General features: G+C 33.6%; 1 protein-coding gene across 3 annotated transcripts in view; it reads left to right on the forward strand.

Moving 5' to 3' along the window:
* DLGAP1 (DLG associated protein 1) overlaps positions 1 to 18301 on the forward strand; it is an 853569-nt gene that overhangs the window by 116529 nt on the left and 718739 nt on the right. For all 3 annotated transcript variants that reach the window (XM_033087117.1, XM_033087115.1, XM_033087116.1), the window contains exon 2: positions 12661 to 12821. The gene's annotated coding sequence lies outside the window, so the exon portion shown is untranslated. The remainder of the gene's footprint in view (positions 1 to 12660; positions 12822 to 18301) is intronic.

Genomic DNA, 18301 nt, shown 5'->3' on the forward strand with positions numbered 1-18301 from the left:
ATTCTTCCCTTTAGATTGCATGAGAGAACCATCAAAGTCAGGTAAGAAAGAAATCTGGCTAGAGATAGAGAGGTCTGGCCTTGTTTTGATGAAGTTGGCAAATACCGCTGAGAGATTAAATAAGGGGTTTGATGTTATTGCAAAAGTTGTGCAAACTTTTCTAGAAAAGCACTATGAATATTTTTCTTCAATGATGATCTTATTGTTGGCTACATTTTAGTACCTCACAGTTTTTTTTTTTAACAGATTTGTAAATTAAGTGTGAACACACAAATCTGTGAAATGTGATTCTTGTTATTGCTTATACCAGAAAGAAAAAAAATCACTTACATGTTTCAAATACTTGTATACCAAAATAAAGCCCTTACTAAAGAAGGGTACAAAGTTTTTAATCTTAACATAGTTCAAACAAAGCGTATAAAATAAAATAAATTTGAGCCTAGTATAGCCTAAACATGATTTAAATTAATAATTACATTTGTACATTGAATCTAGCTTATTCATGATGAAACTCTAATATTTTGATAAATGATTACTTATTCAGACCTATCTTTATTCAAAGGCATCAAAATAAACTGAAGCAGAAACACATGAATTTATGTATTGACTTTTTTCAGTTTATTTTCAAGAGCTATAGATTTAAAAATATCTTATTGTGCTGTGCATATATGTATATTTTAAAGTTAGAAAGAGAAGCCTATTAGGTAGCTTTTGAGTCAGAATGATATAAAATTTTAGCATGTGTAATTAAATTATTTATCTCAGAGCTCCTAAGAACTTACAAATGTGACTCTGGAATAAATAAGTATGGCTATTTTTGTAAATTCTTACAAACCAAAAAACTCCTCCCCAAATATGTCAGGCTTAATTTTCTGCTCTGTGGAGCACAGCTAGTAGAGTAGCAAAGCCCACTGACATTTTCCACAGTGTGAGTTGCCAGCCATTAGAAGCCTGTGGCAGCGCTTGAATCTACAGCAAACAAGCTAACAATTGGTTGAAGAAGGGATTATGTAATTCTTTAATATTCCTTTCTGTGGTGTTCACATCATTGTTGGAGAGAATCATAAAGGCAGAAGACTGTCTGCTAAGGTAGCATTTTCTTATAGCTTTGAGCTGATATAGTCTTTATGCTTTTCTGCAGGTTATTTTGGTTAATCTCTCCATCTTTTGCTAAATTTCTAAAGCAATGGACCATATTTGAGTATGCTCACTTCATTGTGTATTAGGGCCATGATTTTAGTGGTCATTGTTTTTGCAAAATGGCCTATATTAATTCCAAAGTCTCCTGGAGAGATTAATTAGTAAGATAATAACATGTCGCAATCTGGGTTCTAATAATAGTTAAGTAATTAGATCCAACTTACAAATGGAAACATTGGTAATGGCAGTAGGAAGAGTTAAATTCAGAGGAACTGAGAAACTATATTCTGTGACTTCAGTAGAACAAAAGTCAAAAGAGGACCTCTAAAGTATAATGGAAAAAATATTTGTATGTTAAGAAGCTCTATTTAAGTTCTAGGGGAAATATGATTATCCAAATGGTCCTATTACAGCTTCTCGTTTTTTCGTGGCTTTTTTTTTTTGCTGGATCTATAAATGTATATGCACAATAATGCTTCATTTACCTGATGAAAGTGTTGAACAGAAGGGTGATAAATAAGTAAATTTTCTAGGTAATTGGAACATATCCTAACTGCCAGATTTAACTTATTTTTTATTTTGCTTTTTAAAATTGAATGTATATGTATTTCCTGGCTTTTTCTTAAGAGACTGATCATAATTGAACTTTTTCTTTTTGTCTTTAAGGGTGTTACCCTATGGGATTTAGGAAAACAATATATTGATATCCAGCCATGTTCAAAACATTGTATTATAAGCCCTTTAGTTGGTATGATGGCTAAGAGAGATCCTGAAATCAAGCATTCTATTAGTAGAAATCAGTACTTGTGAGGGCTAGTACTCACATTTCACATGTTGACTATAGATTTAGTTATATTATAACTCCATGTGTCCCACAACAGAATGTGACATCCTTAAGGAAAGGGGTTGTTATACATGTACATATACATATACATATACATGCATCCTATTAGCAGATAACATTTTCTCCTATTTTTTGAGAAGAAAGAAACACTGAACAGATGGAATAATCAAGATTTATACTAAAAGCCAGAATATTATCTTTTCTTGTTCTACAAAGTAATAAACAGACAAGTAAAGCATCCATTTTCAGCAAAGGAGAATAAAAACAGTTCTTTTTCTTCTGTAATTTTATGGAAAAGTGTATTCTCAGATATTAATACTTGGTTTTAATTGCATCCTTTGGAAACTTGTCTGATAATGGAGCATGTTTAAACTATGAAACCGTGACAGAAGGGTTCATTCAAAAAATGTTTTTGCTTTTAATTTCCACTGAATTATGACCTACATACAGTAAAGTCCATAAATCTTAAGTGTAAAGATTGGTAAAATGATGGGTGAATACACCTGTATAACCCCCAATAATATAAAGATACAGAATATTATCACCAGCCCAAAGAACTCCTTTGTCATACCTCCTAATAACCCCTAACATAATCACTATAATGCACTTTTCTACTATAAATTATTGTTATCAGATTTTTAATCTGTATAAATGGAATGATATAATAACTATGCTCTCTTGATTTTTCTTTTTTACTCCCCTATTATCTCTGTGGGATTGATCCATGTTTTAGGCAACAATAGTTTGATCTTTATGTCTGTAGAACAATTTTATAAATACAGCATTATTTGTTCATCTCTTCTGTTACTGATGAGCATTTGCCTTCTTGCTGGGTTTCAGCTTTTATGAGTAAAACAACTATGAAGATTCTACTGCACATCTTTTGGTGCACATACATACTATTCCTTTGGTTATATACTTAGAAGTGGATTTATTGGTGAAAGGCTATCCATCTGTTCAGCTTTAGCCACACACTCTTCCAAAGTTATTGAACCAATTTACACTTGGGCCGGTCACATATGAATTCTGCTTTCACTAAATCTTTACCAACACTAGGAATTATTGGGTTTTGTGATTTTAGTTATTTTCCTAGAAGCTATCTTGTTCACCTTTCATGTTAGTCTATAATCCATCTGACATTATTTTAATATTTAATGTTTTGGATAGAGTGTGAGTAAGTAATCAAGATTTATTATTTTTTTTCACAAGTATTTTTCATTTATCAAGCATCCTTTGTTCAAAAGACCCAATTCATTGTTTCCCACTTTCATTGGGATGGCATCTTTGTTATAAATCAGGTGACAATATATGTGTGGATGTGCTTCTTGACTGTCTGTTTTACATGTTACTGTCATAAATTTTTTCTTAGACTTTTATTTACTGTAGAGATGCTCTCATTTTAATGTGGTAGTGCTAAATTTTATTTTTCTTGTTAATCAGTTTTATTAAGCATTTCTAGAAACAATTTTTGACATAGTTGGTTTTTTCCATTATATCTTCTTTCAACTCAGTTGGTTTTTGTACTCATTATTATTCATTCTTTTTGTCTATTATCTTTGAATTTAGTTTGCTCTTCTTTTTCTAGATGCTTTTAAAATGTTTTTAAACTTTCATTTTGAACTAAGTTGAATTACAAAACATTTATAAAAATATTACAGAGTTCCCGTAAACCCATCACCCATCTTCACTGAATGTCAGCATCTCACATAACTGTGGTACAGTTATAAAATCATGAAATTAATATTGAAAACGTCTATAAACCTTCTTTAAATTTTGCAAATTGTGTCACAAATGTTTTTCTTCTTCTTTTTTTTTCGTTTAGGATCAAATTCAGGATCATGTATTGCATTTAGTTTTGTTTTTCAGTTATTTCAAGCTATGTTTTATTTTTATTTTTCATTTTTTTAATATTTAAGTTTCAGGTGTACAAAACAACATAATGATTAGACACTTACACCCCTCACAAAGTGATAACCCCTCCCCCAACATGCTACCCTTCTGACATCATGTATAGCTGTTACAATACCATTGACTATATTCCCTATGCTGTGCTTTACATCGCATGCATTGCATTCAGTTTTCATGTCTCTTTATTTGCTTTCGATTTGGGGAACTTCCCTGGACTTTGTCCCTCTTCATGACCTTAATATTTGGAAAAGTGCTAGCCAGTTAATTTGCAGAATATCCCTCAATTTGAGTCTGTCTGATTTTTCTTCATGATATAATTCAGATTACTCATTTTTAGCAAGAATATCCTAGAAGTGAAGATGTGACCTCAGTGCATCATATTAGGAGGTTAGTGATGCCTCTCATTCCTGGTGATGTTAAGTTTGAACACTTGATAGAGGTGGAGTCTGAAACTGTTCCCCAGTATAATTTACATATTTCCTTTTGTAGTTAATAAATATCTTTCGGGGAGACAGTTTGAGACTGTGCAAATATCCTGTTTTCTCATAGACCTTTGCCTACTAATATTAGCCTCCATCAATGATTCTTGCTTCTGCAACAATTATTACTATGGTGTTCGTGAGATGGTGATTTTCTATTTGCATCATTCCCTCTGTATTTATTAATTGAATTCTACTGTAAGGAAGAACTTCATCCTTATTTATGCATTTAAATGCTGACTTGTAGTACAGAATCAAGGATATATATTTTATTCCATGAGATGAAATTAAATATTGTTATTTAGTTTGTTGTTCACTTTATCCTAGGTTTGGCCATTGGGCGCCCCTTCGGGCTAGCATCTCTGTCCTTTTGACATGCCATCACATTTTGAGCACTTGCTTACTTTCTGGCACAACAAGATCTTTGTGGGCTCATCTTGCTTCATTCCCTCATCATGCTTATCTCTGCCTCATTCCTGAAGTTGATGATTTCTACAAAGATTTTGGTTCATTTTATTGAAGAAGAGTATTTGGAAACCAATATCTGGATTTCAGGTGTGCTCATTGATCTTCTGCCATTGCTTTTAGGTCCTTTCTTACCTGACAGAACTAGGAGCTAGGACATATATGTATATATACAAACACACATACACAATCTACAACTGTTTTATATTTATTTGTGGATACACACACATACATAGACACAATCATGCATTCATATTGATATATCTGATTCCAGTCCAACATCACATTTCATTCCAGTCAAATCTCATTTATTACTAATAACTCCTCTTTTTAACATTGAGAAACCTCACTCTCATTATCATAAATATTTTTAATTATTTACTCAATCTGAAAATACATGTAAAGTAGTTTCACAACTGCAATTTCATACTTCTGTGGAAAACCATCTCTTTAACTAGAGTACTATATATGTGCAAAGTTCTTTTTGTCTTTAGCCTTCGAATACGCAATCAAAATACTGTTTCTGAAAGTTGCTTAGATCTATTCTTTCCCATTCCCTTCAGTGGTTATGTTATTTATTTGTAATGGAATGTATATGAAAACTATTAATTTCTGAATATTGGTTCATATTGTTTTGCCTTACTAAATTAGTTCATTATTTGAGGTAATATTTTTATCAATTCTTTAGCGTTTTCCAGATATCACGTCATCTATAAGTAGAAATTGTTTGACCTCTTCTTTACCAATTCTTATACCTTTAAGTGATTTATTTTGATACCCCTAATTGCATTTGGTAACACTTTCAGTACAACAGTGAACAATAATGGAGATACTGGGCATCCTCCCCCATTCCTTATCTGAGTAGAAATGCTTCTATTATTTTTCCATTAAGTAAGAAACTGGTTTTGAGATTGAGGAATATAAACATTTTCTTTTTTTTATGTTAAGAAAGTGTTTATCTCTCTTGTTTTCTTGAGTGTTTTTATAATGAATGAATGTTGAAATGTTGTTATAAATGGAGATTACTATATGGCATTTGATACTAACAGGTTTCCTAATACAAACCAACCTAGCATTTCTAGAATAAATCCCACTTGTTTGTATGCATTATTTTCTTAATATGATATTGTATTCTGTTTGAAGATAAATATATTATGGTACAATCATAGCATATAGCAGTAAGGAGAAACAAACAAACTGGACAAATGTTGCATACTCATACTGCTGAATGAAACAGGTGTCAAAAAATGCTTTGTTTTCTTTACTCACTAACTCTCAATACTTAACATTATATTAATACTACTATTCTGAGTACTTCAAGTATGTTGAGGTTTTCCCACAACAAGCAATTCTCAGATTCTCCAGATTCCAGCTGGGTGTCCTATAATTTTACTCAATTCTTATACTGTCTACCAGGAGATGGCATTAGCCCTTGGGTTAAGGGTTCAGTCCCACAAGACAGCCCTCCTCTCCTTCGGATGCCAATTACAAGTCTAGGTTTTTACCTGTGTTTCTGGCAAACAGTCTGTAAATTGAAGGTTCGCATGACCCCCTCTTTAGCTTTGATTAATTTGACAGGGTGGCTCAGAGAATTTAGCACAACAGGTTACTTACTAGATTATCACTTTATGACAAAGGATATTAAAAGATTTGAATGAATAGCCAGATGAGAGGTATGTAGGGCTAGATTCGGAAGGGTCCTGAGCCTAGAAGCTTCTGTCCACATGGAGGTTAGGGTATACCACCCTCCCAGCATGTGGATGGGTTCTTGTTTACCAGCCTGGACGCTCTCTGAACCCAGTCTTTTTGGGGTTTTATGGAGGCTTCATTACATAAGTGTTACTGATGAAATCATTGGCCATTGGTGATTGATTCAACTTCCAAGCCCTCTTCTCCCCCTGGGGGTCAGAGTATGGGGCTGAAAGTTCCAACTACTAATCAAGTGGATGGTACCCCTTGCAACCAGCCTCTATCCTTAGAGGCTTTCAGAAAGTCACCTCATTAACAAAAACTCAGATGTGATTGAAAGGGGCTTGTTATGAATAATAACACCTTCATCACTCTGGAGCTATATTTCACGTACTGGAGCTATTTAAGGATAAAAGAATAAATATTATAACAAAAGATTGTCTCATTGCTCTTATTGCTTAGGAAATTGGAAGAGTTTTAGGAACTCTGTGCCACGAACAAAAGGAAAACCAAATATATATTTCTTATTACTGTTAAAAAACAAAATTCAACTGAATAAATTTAAAAATCTAATTGGCTTTATTCATTCAGTGATTCATGAATCAGGCAGCATCCCATATGGTAAATAGAAAGGAGCTCCAAGGAGCTGTACAAAGTGGAATACTTTTATAGGCAGAAAGGAGGAGGGACTAAGAAAGCAAATTGTTTCAGGCAAGGTCATTTTCCTTAAGGGCAAGACGGGGTCTATCAGGCAGATTACTTCACTAGTGCTGACCAGGAAATTCCACACTGACTGATTAAGATTACATTCCTGGGAGAAACTGAAACTGTAATTAGGTTTGGTTTTAAGTCTCAGTGTGGTGACTTGGGCTTAGCACAAGTGACTCCATTTTGGACCTGATGTCTCTTTTTTAACATTATAAATCACAATATCACAGAGGACAGACCAAAAAATATTCAAACTGTATGATTCCATTTACATAAGTTTAATAAATAGGCAAAACTAGTATATGGCCTTATAAGTGAGGTTATTGTGACTCTATTGGATGCGGAGTAGACACTGGGAAGGGTAATGCTCTGTTTCTTAATCTGGGTACTGGTTTCCAGGGTGTGTTTAATTTAAAATATTCAGTATAGTGAATAATTATGATTTCTTATTTTCTGTATGTTATAGTACAATTAAATTTACTTAAAGGGAAATAGAGAGAGAGAAGAAGAGAAGGAGGGAGTAGGGAAAGAAGGAAGGAAGGGGGAAAAAGAAAAAAGAAGAAACTATAATGGAAAAATGAAATTTTATTCACAATAATTTTTATAATTCACTGGAATAATTTTCATGAGGAATATACATTACAAAGAAAGCTATAACATTTTAACTGAGAGATACGAAATAGACTTAAGACGTTGAATAGACATAATATGTTCTTAGATGGGAAAAGCAAATTTTATAAAGATGTATCTTCTTTCCAAATTCATGTTTGATAAACTTTCCAACTGAGCTTCTGTGGGATATTTTGGGAAATTGACAAAAATATTATAAAATTCATTCAGAAAAATAGATGTGTGAGTATAATGATGAAAATGTATTAAAAAACAGCAGGGATGGTTTATAGGTTAAGTGTCATATTGGATATTTAATGTAATTTAAGTCAGCAATAATTAAGAATGTTACATTAGCAAAAGTATAATATAATATTAGAACAAATTAATAACTTGAAATTTGAAATATAACAAATATATTCAAAAATGGATATATGATAAATATATTTAAGAATTTAATATATAACAAAAGATACTGTGTCACTGAGTACCATTTTGGAAGAAAAAATTCCTTATCCTTAGCTTCACACTGTATATGAATGTATTCTACATGGTTTAAATAGTTTTACATTGAAAAGCATTGTCTTAGTCTGACTGCTGTAACAAAATGCCGTGGGTGGCTTAAACAACAAGACATTTATGTGCCACAGTTCTGGAGGTTAGAAGTCTAAGATCAGGGTGCCAGCAGATTCAGGCCTTGGTGAGGGCCCTCCTCTTGGCTTGCAGATAGGTACCTTTCTGCTGTGTCCTCAGACATCTTGAGGGGAAGCTCTGGTTTCTCTTCTTATGAAGCACTAATTCTATCATGATCTTTCCAACTTTGTGACTTCATCTAAACCAGGGGTGTCCAAACTTTTTTCAACGTTTTCCACCAAGGGCCATATGCGGTAAAACACACAAACAGCTGGGCCACTCACTCGAGGTGAAGGACGTATTGCCTCACCTGGTTTATTTAAGTAAACTAAATATATTTTTGGAATTTGCTGCGGGCCAATTAACAATGGATTGTTAATGGATTGTTGGCGGGCGCAGTTTTCACACCCCTGATCTAAACCTAACTACAAGGCCCATCTCCAAATACCATCATATTGGGGATTAATGTTTTAACAAGAGTTTGGTAGGTGGGTGGGAGGGACACAATCCAGTCCCTAACAAACATGAATCACTAAAATTAGGGGGAAAAGAATACTAAACATTTATTAAATTTCCAGAAAAGGCATACTAATTACAAGTATTATCAGTCTTCAAAGAGTGATACATTTGACTTCAAAATATTTTAACAATTTGCATTGAAATTAATTCAATAAATATTTATAGCGTGCTCCCTCAGTGATAGGCAATGTGCCAGTATTGGGGACACAGCTGTGAATAAGGGAAACAGCACATGCCCCATGTTTTGCAGGAGAGAAAGTGGGGAGTAGGGTCACCTAGCATTCCTGAGGTGTCTGGGATAGCTTCCTGAAGTGACTTCTATGAGGTTTCCTGGAGAAAGAGCAGTTAGATAATCAGGTGTATATCAAAATTGCAGATGGACTGAAGAATTTCAGACAGAGAGAGCAGTGCCTTGCAAAGCTTTGAAGTAGGAAGTATAATAGGCTTTTAATGAGACTGTTCTCCTTGCCTTAACATTTTGCCTCCATACCTGAGAACAAGGGATAGTTAATGTTCCACGTATGAGTATATGTTAAAGACAAACATGCTTGCAGGACTGGCTGGAAGACAGTTGAATTGGTGTCATCTCCAGTTTAGATTGCTAGAAATTTGAAAGTTTTTTGAAGAGGATTTGTAGAAAGAGAAATTACTTTGGCTTTTCATTCTCTAAAGCTAAAACTTGGAGAAGTACTGAGAAAAGTGTCAGAGGTTGGGGATGTTGAATGAGTTATTCACGTAAGGAACAAAATTTATTCACTAAATGAACAATGAAGGATGCCCAGGATGGTGGTAGATGATAAGAATGGGTAAAATACAGAAGAGCTGAGAAGTATGAACTTCAGAGAGACTGGAGTTTCTGAAAGTTACCAATGTTGGAAATTATGGAATGTTTCTGACTCCTGAGAAGCTGCAATGAAAGAAGAGTCATCTCAGGAGAACATTTCAAGGGGTTCCAAATAATTCATTCCAACAGTTCCCAAGTGAATGGTGGGGGTAGGGGAAGAAAGGAGGGAAAGAGAACAGTGAAGGGAAGGAGCTAGGGTAGAAAAACAGGCCACTCCGGATTGATTGGGCTTTTAAAAGGGACTTCTTCCAGATGAACATGAACACAGAATTCCTAAGTCCCTCCCATAGGAGAGAAGTGGCAGCAGCCTGGGGCTGATGTTTGATAGTGACAAGCATGGAAGAGGCCAGGCAGGTTAGCATGATGAACAGGAATATTCCAATAGATTAAGTATAACTCTAACTAGGCAAAGGGTTCAAAAAGATAATTGAAGGAAGAGAAAACAAATATGATAACAAAAATAAGCAAACATGTTCATCATCATCACAAAAAGTAAGTTAAAATCAAAGCAAACTACAAAATTAATATTCTTTGTCTGTCAAATACCAAATATTTAAAAATATACAGAGGGTGCCACAAAAATGTATACACATTTTAAGAAAGGAAAAAACTGTATCAGTTGTAATACTGAACGTATACCAATAACAAAAAAATGAATACAAGTCACGTTTAACTTCTGCAATTACAAGAGGTGCTCAAAGGTGGTTACCATCAGCGTCTAGACACTTCTGATTACGATGAACTACTGCTTGAGCATAGATAACATCTCTTAAAATGTGTGTGTATATTTTTTGGCACCCCCAGTATTCCAACCAGTAACAGCAATGGTGTGAAACTGTTTGAAGTTCTCGGTCACTACTGGTACAAATACCACATACTAAGAAGACAGTCTATTGACAATATACATGCAGACTTTAAAAATGATATTAATATATTCTACTTCTGAGAGTGAAGCACATTTATTAAAAACTATGAGTTAAGAATGCAGATGCTGGAGTTAAATTGTCTGTATTCAAGTCATAGCTTTGTCACTTCTTACCTATGTGGACTTAAACAAGTCACTAAGGTTCCTTGTGCCTTGGTGTCCTTATCTGTAAAATGTGATTAATTATGGCACTTACCTTGTTAGGGTATTGGAAGGATTATTGTAAGTAGAGTAGTTAAAATAATATGTCTGTCAAACGGTAAGCACAATATAAGACTATGGTACTATTATTTTAGCTCCACAACTACTCATCTAAAATTTAAGGGTTTCAAAATTCAGACCTTTTTAGATTTAGGTAGTATGGGATATATAGGTTATATTATATATGCTTCCCGGTATGTTCTGGGGTAGGACCCTGTAATCAAACCCATTAATATTTCTAATGTGAATTTTAAGAGTTTTCATGTTGTGTCATAAATGATGATGATGAACGGCTTCGTATCAAGGCAGGTCAGATTCAGTCAGGTTTTCCTACCAGTTGAGACACAGGAATGTCCTCTCTTCAAGAGATTTTTTTGGAGTTTGGTATAGACAAAAGATATTAGAGATCTATATCCCATAAAAATAAAATATTAAAATTGAAAATTTTATTTTGAATGTATGTTACTGCATTATTTAATAAAGAAAATATTTACAAACTATTAAACCTTGAACTGTTTATGTTATATCTTAACATAAACAGGACACAGAATTGTGGTATATATCTAGAAAAAGTAACTAACCATACAAAAATAGTCTAAAGGAAAATATACCATAGTATTAGCAATGACTGATGATGTGGTGGAATTATGATTAAACATTTTTATTTTATACTTTTTGCAGATTTTTAATAAAGATAATTTTATAATGAAAAAACTATTTTTTTCATTAAATTGACTTTAGTACAGTCTTAATCTGTAAATTTGACTATAAGCAATTTGAAAAAGTTTTCTTTTTTGTAAGTTAACTTTTCATGGTGGTAAATGTCACTATAAATCAATCCTTCATGATAGAGAGGTAGACAGAGAAATTTATTTAAATATTGTTTTAATTTTTTTCATGTCCTGAACTTCACTGGCTAATTTCAGTCTCAGTCAATCCGTCTCCTAAAACTTGGTGTAAGTTATGTAGGTCAAGTTTATAAAAAATAGTATAGCGTTTTAACTTACATTAAGAGTAAATTTGATATATTTGCTATTATCCTATGGACTCCATCAAAATATGTCAAATCGCCCCTCAAATATGAAAGCGTTCAGAAGTAGCAAGGACTTTGAAAAGCAGATTGACATGGTTTAAGCCCCAACTCCCCTGCTTTCTTGTTGTCAACTTTGGTAAATTGCTAATCCCCTGAATCTCAATTTCCTTCCTTGTAAAACAGAAATAATAACATCTCATTTGAGGATTAAGTGAGATGATTTCCTTAAAGCACCAATCCAGTGCTTTATATTTATATATTGTTTACTCAATAAATGGACATTCTTTCTGTCTTCCTTCCTAGTTTTAACTGAGAACAGAAAAAAATGAGGGAAGAAATAAAATAACTAGTCTTCATTGAGCACTGCTAAAAGTACTTAACTTGTATTTAACCAATTACTTTTTTCAGTCCTCTGCAGAGGACCTACACAGCTTGTCCAAAAAGCAAGCTGTGTTCTGGCTGAGCAGTGATGTTAAGCTTGATCATCTGACCCAGAGCCCATCCTCTTGATGACTAGACTAGACTAGACTGCCTCTAAATTATGAGTTAAAAGATAAGAGTAAGGCTGCTATTCATGTAGTTTAACATGTATAAGTAATATTGAAAAAGTAACTATGAAGCTCTGTTAACAGACTTGCATTCCTTTTTTGTTCTGTATTTCAGCACATGGTGAAGGTGCTTTGGAGAGCCTTCCGTGATTACAACTCACATCTTTTCCTGGGACACTCTCTTGAAAGGATCAGCGGACATCCAATTTACTCAGATATAATCCCAGATTAATGGAGTTGTTGCAGAGAAGATTACGCTTATCTCACTAAGACTGGGTAAGAGTTTTAAAATACACTTACTGTTTTGTGAGTGATATTTTACATCATGACCTGTTCTGAATTATTTCTGCCTTGTTTTAAATCGGAAAGCTATATTAATTAAGTAGACACTTGGTGGAGGGCAGAAAAATAGATTACCACCAAATGGTGCATTGATTCATATGTTTGTTTGTTTTTTTTTATTAGCTAAGCATATGCTGATGTATTTGAAGATGTTTTTATTACTTAGGTAAAGTATAAGGAGTTAACATTTAGTGCAAGGGGAATTTAATGACAAGCATTCTTCTCTTAAAACATAACTGCAAGCAGTTTTATGAAACCTGTAATTGCTACCATCTATGTTGTTTCTACTGCTATAAAATCAATAACTGTAAAACAGAAAGGCTATCTCTTTGAAACTGATTATGATGAAAATATACCTATTATGATCATGTTTATGTCAATGTTTCCCTAACTGTGGGCTTCTCTTATCTGTATTTCTAGTGCATATAAGCTTACCTCTGCATCTTTTCCTCAACGCCAAAATTATCTGTTCCAATATACTAAATTGCCAGTCATTCCAGTTGAGGTTAATTAACAGAGTCTTGGAACTGGGTAAAGACAGTAACGTTGAATCAGATGGCAGAATAGGAGTAGTTACTGCAGGGAATAATACATAGATGGGGGAGATGAAGAAGATGAGCAAAGGTGATTCCGTCTCTTTGCAGTACACTCCAGTGACTGCCATGAGGACAGAAGCTAAAGAATGACAGTAGGTGTTTTTGCTATGACGTGAATTTGTCTTGGGTGGATAGATGTTGAGAAAAAAAGTCATCCAAGGTTTTTCTTCTCAAGCATACAAGTTATTCTGCATCTCAAATGCGTGAGTTTCAAGATGAGTTAGTACCTGTTAGACATAAATAGACATCAATAGGTATTCATGGCCTAGACCTCTTGGGATGCATATTCACCTACAATGTGTAACAACTTTTCAAGTATTTTATCACACTGCAGGGAAGGAATATCCCAAAAGTTTCTAGTGAGCAAAGCCTGATAAAGGGAAACAGGAAGGTTGAGGTTCTGTAAGTGCCCCTGATTACAGCACGGTGGTTGAGAACTTGCACTTGGGGAACAGATAGGTGTATCGGGTTTGATTCCTGACTCTGCCATTTTTTGGCCTGATTCCTGGGGCGGTAGTGAAAATTAAATGAGCTAGTTTATAAAGAGTGCTTGGTATTGAACCTGGCACAATAAATAAGTGTTCAATAAATGGGTGTTCTTATGTTAAACAATTGTGCAGACAATTATAAAGGCTTTTGTAGGTTCTCCAGTTCTTGATTTTAATTCTATTTTCTCCATGAAGACTTTAATATCTTACCTATAAACTGTCCTACTATGTTGAATTTTCCTTAATCTCACCTAGCCAATCATAGTTGGGAAGACACTATTATATTTTTCAAGATTAAATTTATTTTCAAATCTCATATGTATTATATTCCTGAAGGTCATTGATATTTTAAATTTCAATAATCTCATATCTGCCATTTTCTAGCATCTTAAAATTGTGTAAATTACCTAACTTTTTTCTAAATTTTCTCATCTTTGAACTGAGAACACAGAATAGGTATCTATGAGAATTTTTGTGAAGTATAAATAAGACACAGTATATAACACAGAAGTACACAATACATGTGAGCTATTACTAATATTACTACTGTTATTGTTGTAAATATTCTTCTTAAACAGATTCGTATCTCCTTCTGGTGTGATTGCTGATGTCAGTACACACACACAAACACACACACACACACACACACACACATATTTACTATACTATATACATTTTATTGTTTTATTTTATTTTCTTAATTTTATTAAATTGATTGGGGTGACATTGACTAATAAAATTATAAAGGTTTCAACTGTACAATCCTCAGTCTTTAATTTGTAGAACTTGAAGCAAAATGTTTAATATATTTCTTTGCTAAGAGACGTCTACTTAGGTGTATTGAAAATCTGACAGTATAATGAGATGTAGGGGTCATTGTCAGGCAAATAAAAATAAAGTGGGCACACAAATATCTTCCAAATTTTTATATTCAACCCAAAACTAAGTCTGTGTGAGAGAAAGATCACTGGACGGAAAGTCAGAAGACCATGTTGTAATTTAAGACCACTCAGTTTCTTGGCCTCTTGATATTTAATTTATTTTTCGTAAAAGCAAAAAAACAAAAACAGGAAAAAACACTTCACTGAGTTGTTGTGGGAATTCAATGAGATCATGTTTATGGAAATGTGCTTTTGAACTTTAAGGCTCTATGAAAATGATATATGTGAATGTTAGTATTACCAGTGGTGTAACATGGAAACTTTTATTATAAGTGTTTTAAGTGTTAAAGTTTTAACATCTTTTAATTATAGAATTCCAAAGTTAGGCATTTGCAGTGGACTTGACATCCCACTCACTACTATTTATTATGTCAAAGTATGTCTCCTTTCATTTAAAGGACAGTGATTTGTTTTTTTTTTTCATTGACATAACTTGTACATTCAAAGTAAATGGCAAACATGACTATAATTTTAGTGATTCTGATGAGGTCAAATTAAATTATGTATATTCTATAAAACAAATCGGAAACTAGAGTGAGCTCATAATTATGCACGATCAGGAAAGAGAATTTATAAGAGGCATCAGTTTGCTGTGTAAACTGTATTTCTTGACACCAACAGATAGTTTTCAGGTGTAGATGAAAACTTGATAAGATAAATGACTCGGTTAGTAATTTATAGAGGTAGCGTCAAAACCCAGTTTTCTCTGAGTCCAAAGTTAGGGCTATTTAAGATTTAACTATACCTTATAAAAGAAATCAGTAATCTGCAGTGTATCAAAACACTATTTTGTCCCCATCGGATGGGTTCCTGGTCTCAGTGCTGTTTAAACTACTTATTAAAGTACTGTATTAAAGTACTTATAATACATTGTCTTGAAGGAAATTTTTAATACATGAGCAAGAAAGATATTTTTGAGGCTCTGCTACCAATTTTAGGCTATTCACATGTAATAAATGACCCTTTTAATGTCCTGATCAGTACCTTGTTGGCCTATAAAAATGATTCATTGATGACGACATAGGGGAAATAGTCTACTTGCATAATCTGTATATTAAGATATAAGAAGTTCCCTGCTGTAAGTTTATTTAACATCTTATTAATTCAAATTTGACCTACTTATTATTTTGTGTTGTAAAGGATTACACTCATCAGTGTACCCTTTCATTGTGGGTGCCCGGAGAGAACCGTCTGTGATCTATTCATCTTGGTATCCTTGCTCCCAATCATAGTGTATGAAAAATAATAGGCACTCAATAAATATTTAGGAAATGAGTGATTGAAAGATAAAAATAATTAGTTACATGACCAGGGTCATGTAACAAGCCAGTGTTCTGGGAGATGTAAAAGTCTTATTTTTTTATTTCCCATCTACTGACACATTCTGTGACTCATTTATTTACTCAAGAAGTATTTTATTAGACATGTACTATGAGGTCAGCACTTCTCTGGATACTGGAGATATATTAATACGTGAAATTGACAAAAAAATTCCTACCTTTATGAACCTTACATTCTAGCTAATAAAGTGCACCTGGTCAGACTTTTAAATCCTTTATAAAATAACAACTTTTTTTCAGGAAACTACTTATGATCATAATTTAAAATAGATTGCCTTAACAATGGAAAATAAATTTAAAGTGTCACAAAATATTCAAAGGTCTATGAATTCAGACTGCTTGGAGTTTTTTAATGGATGCTAAAATAATATTAAGATTAAATCCATACTCAATATCTATTATCTTAAAAAAATCAACAGATAAAAACAGTGTTTTATTTCATAGTTTTCAATTGTTTTTAAATATGATGGTGTTTCAAATCCCACTAATGAATAAACACACACACAGAGAAGCAAGGGAAATGTTGAGACAATAGGAGAAAAAGAGGACCCATGGCAAAGGATTCTATGAAAGGAGCATTGTGACATACAGCATCTAAATAGATTTTCAGTTTAGTTATGAAAGGATAAATTAAAAAAATAATAATAGTAAGATGGCTCCAATATAAGAAAGAATAGCAGATTGACTGAAATATTCCAGTACTGTCAACAATGCTCTGTTATGTTTATGAGAAGATTATCACTTTACTTATGTATTTATTAATTTTTTGATTTGGAATGACTGATAACTCTCTTTATTAATCATAATTGACAATCAGATCCTGAAACACATCTCTCAGGTGTTAATATATAAATATCAATCATTGACCCAGCCGTTTAACATGACTCAGTCATTGACTCAGCCCCTTACTTGAGAAAAGAGAATATTAGATATCATAAGATCATATTGTTATAAGGAACAGAATCTCTGTCTAGGGAATTTACTGGGGTGGCAAATGAGGACGTATTATATGTAGGTATGCTGTAGGAATTCAGTCTGGCCTCCAGGTTGCCATTACTCTGTTTAGCTGATAGTATCTATGGGCCTCATGGCCTCTCCTCTTTTGTACTTTCTGTTCTTTTTACATCACCGCTATCTACCTTCAGACCTGCCCCTTCCATACTTGCTTGTGGCCAGTGCAGTGGCCCCAAAGAGAGTTTACATAGACTTGCCATATCAGCTCTCCAGAGCCAACAGAGTCCGTCTCTGTGGACCAGGTTGCATTTCTAGAGAGGATCTGATTGGTTCACCTTTATCAGTTATTCATTCAGAGTCCAATAAGCAGTAGATAGAAGAATGGGATTGTGTGGTACATATATAAGCTCCTTCTGTGCTAATGAGCACCAAAGGACCCAAGAATGAGGTGCGGGGACAGGAAGGCACCTTTGGCACCTGAATTGTAATAGGCATATCACAGTGTGCTAATAGTGATTATAGGCAGGTTGGAATTCATGGTATATTTTGGTGCTTCTTATGTAATAAATTGAAAGCTTACATTTTGATATATCAATTTGTGCACTAAGTAGCAATTGAAACCAACCTAGTCTTACATTTCCAAATTATAAAAATGTCAAACATGATTCATAGCATGTATTTAATATGCACACTTTAAAAGCCTGAATGTGATAGATTACTGATAGGATTTTAAATTTAAAAGTCCAGTGTAGTTCACACTTTTTCTAACACCATAGCATTTCAATTTTGTGACATCATTGATTGCCTCCTTTAAAATATATTTTCCACCAAAAATTTAGAATAGTTGGTTCCTGAAGACTTAAAACAGGATTTGGGGAATTTTACCTTTCTCTTCTTACATTCTCAGGTTTAGTGTGTCAACTTTGATGTCCAGGACTAGAATTAGCCACATTGCTCAGTAAAGGGACCTTATTTCCTTCTTATTTCCTTATGCGTCCTTCCTTTACCAGAGCCATATAAGACTCTAGGATTTCCCATTTCAGTCCCAATAGTCTGAATTTTCCAATTAACATATAAACCCAAGAATCCAAGCCC

This window comes from Rhinolophus ferrumequinum, chromosome 19 (genome assembly GCF_004115265.2).
Source record: "Rhinolophus ferrumequinum isolate MPI-CBG mRhiFer1 chromosome 19, mRhiFer1_v1.p, whole genome shotgun sequence".
NCBI lineage: Eukaryota > Metazoa > Chordata > Mammalia > Chiroptera > Rhinolophidae > Rhinolophus > Rhinolophus ferrumequinum.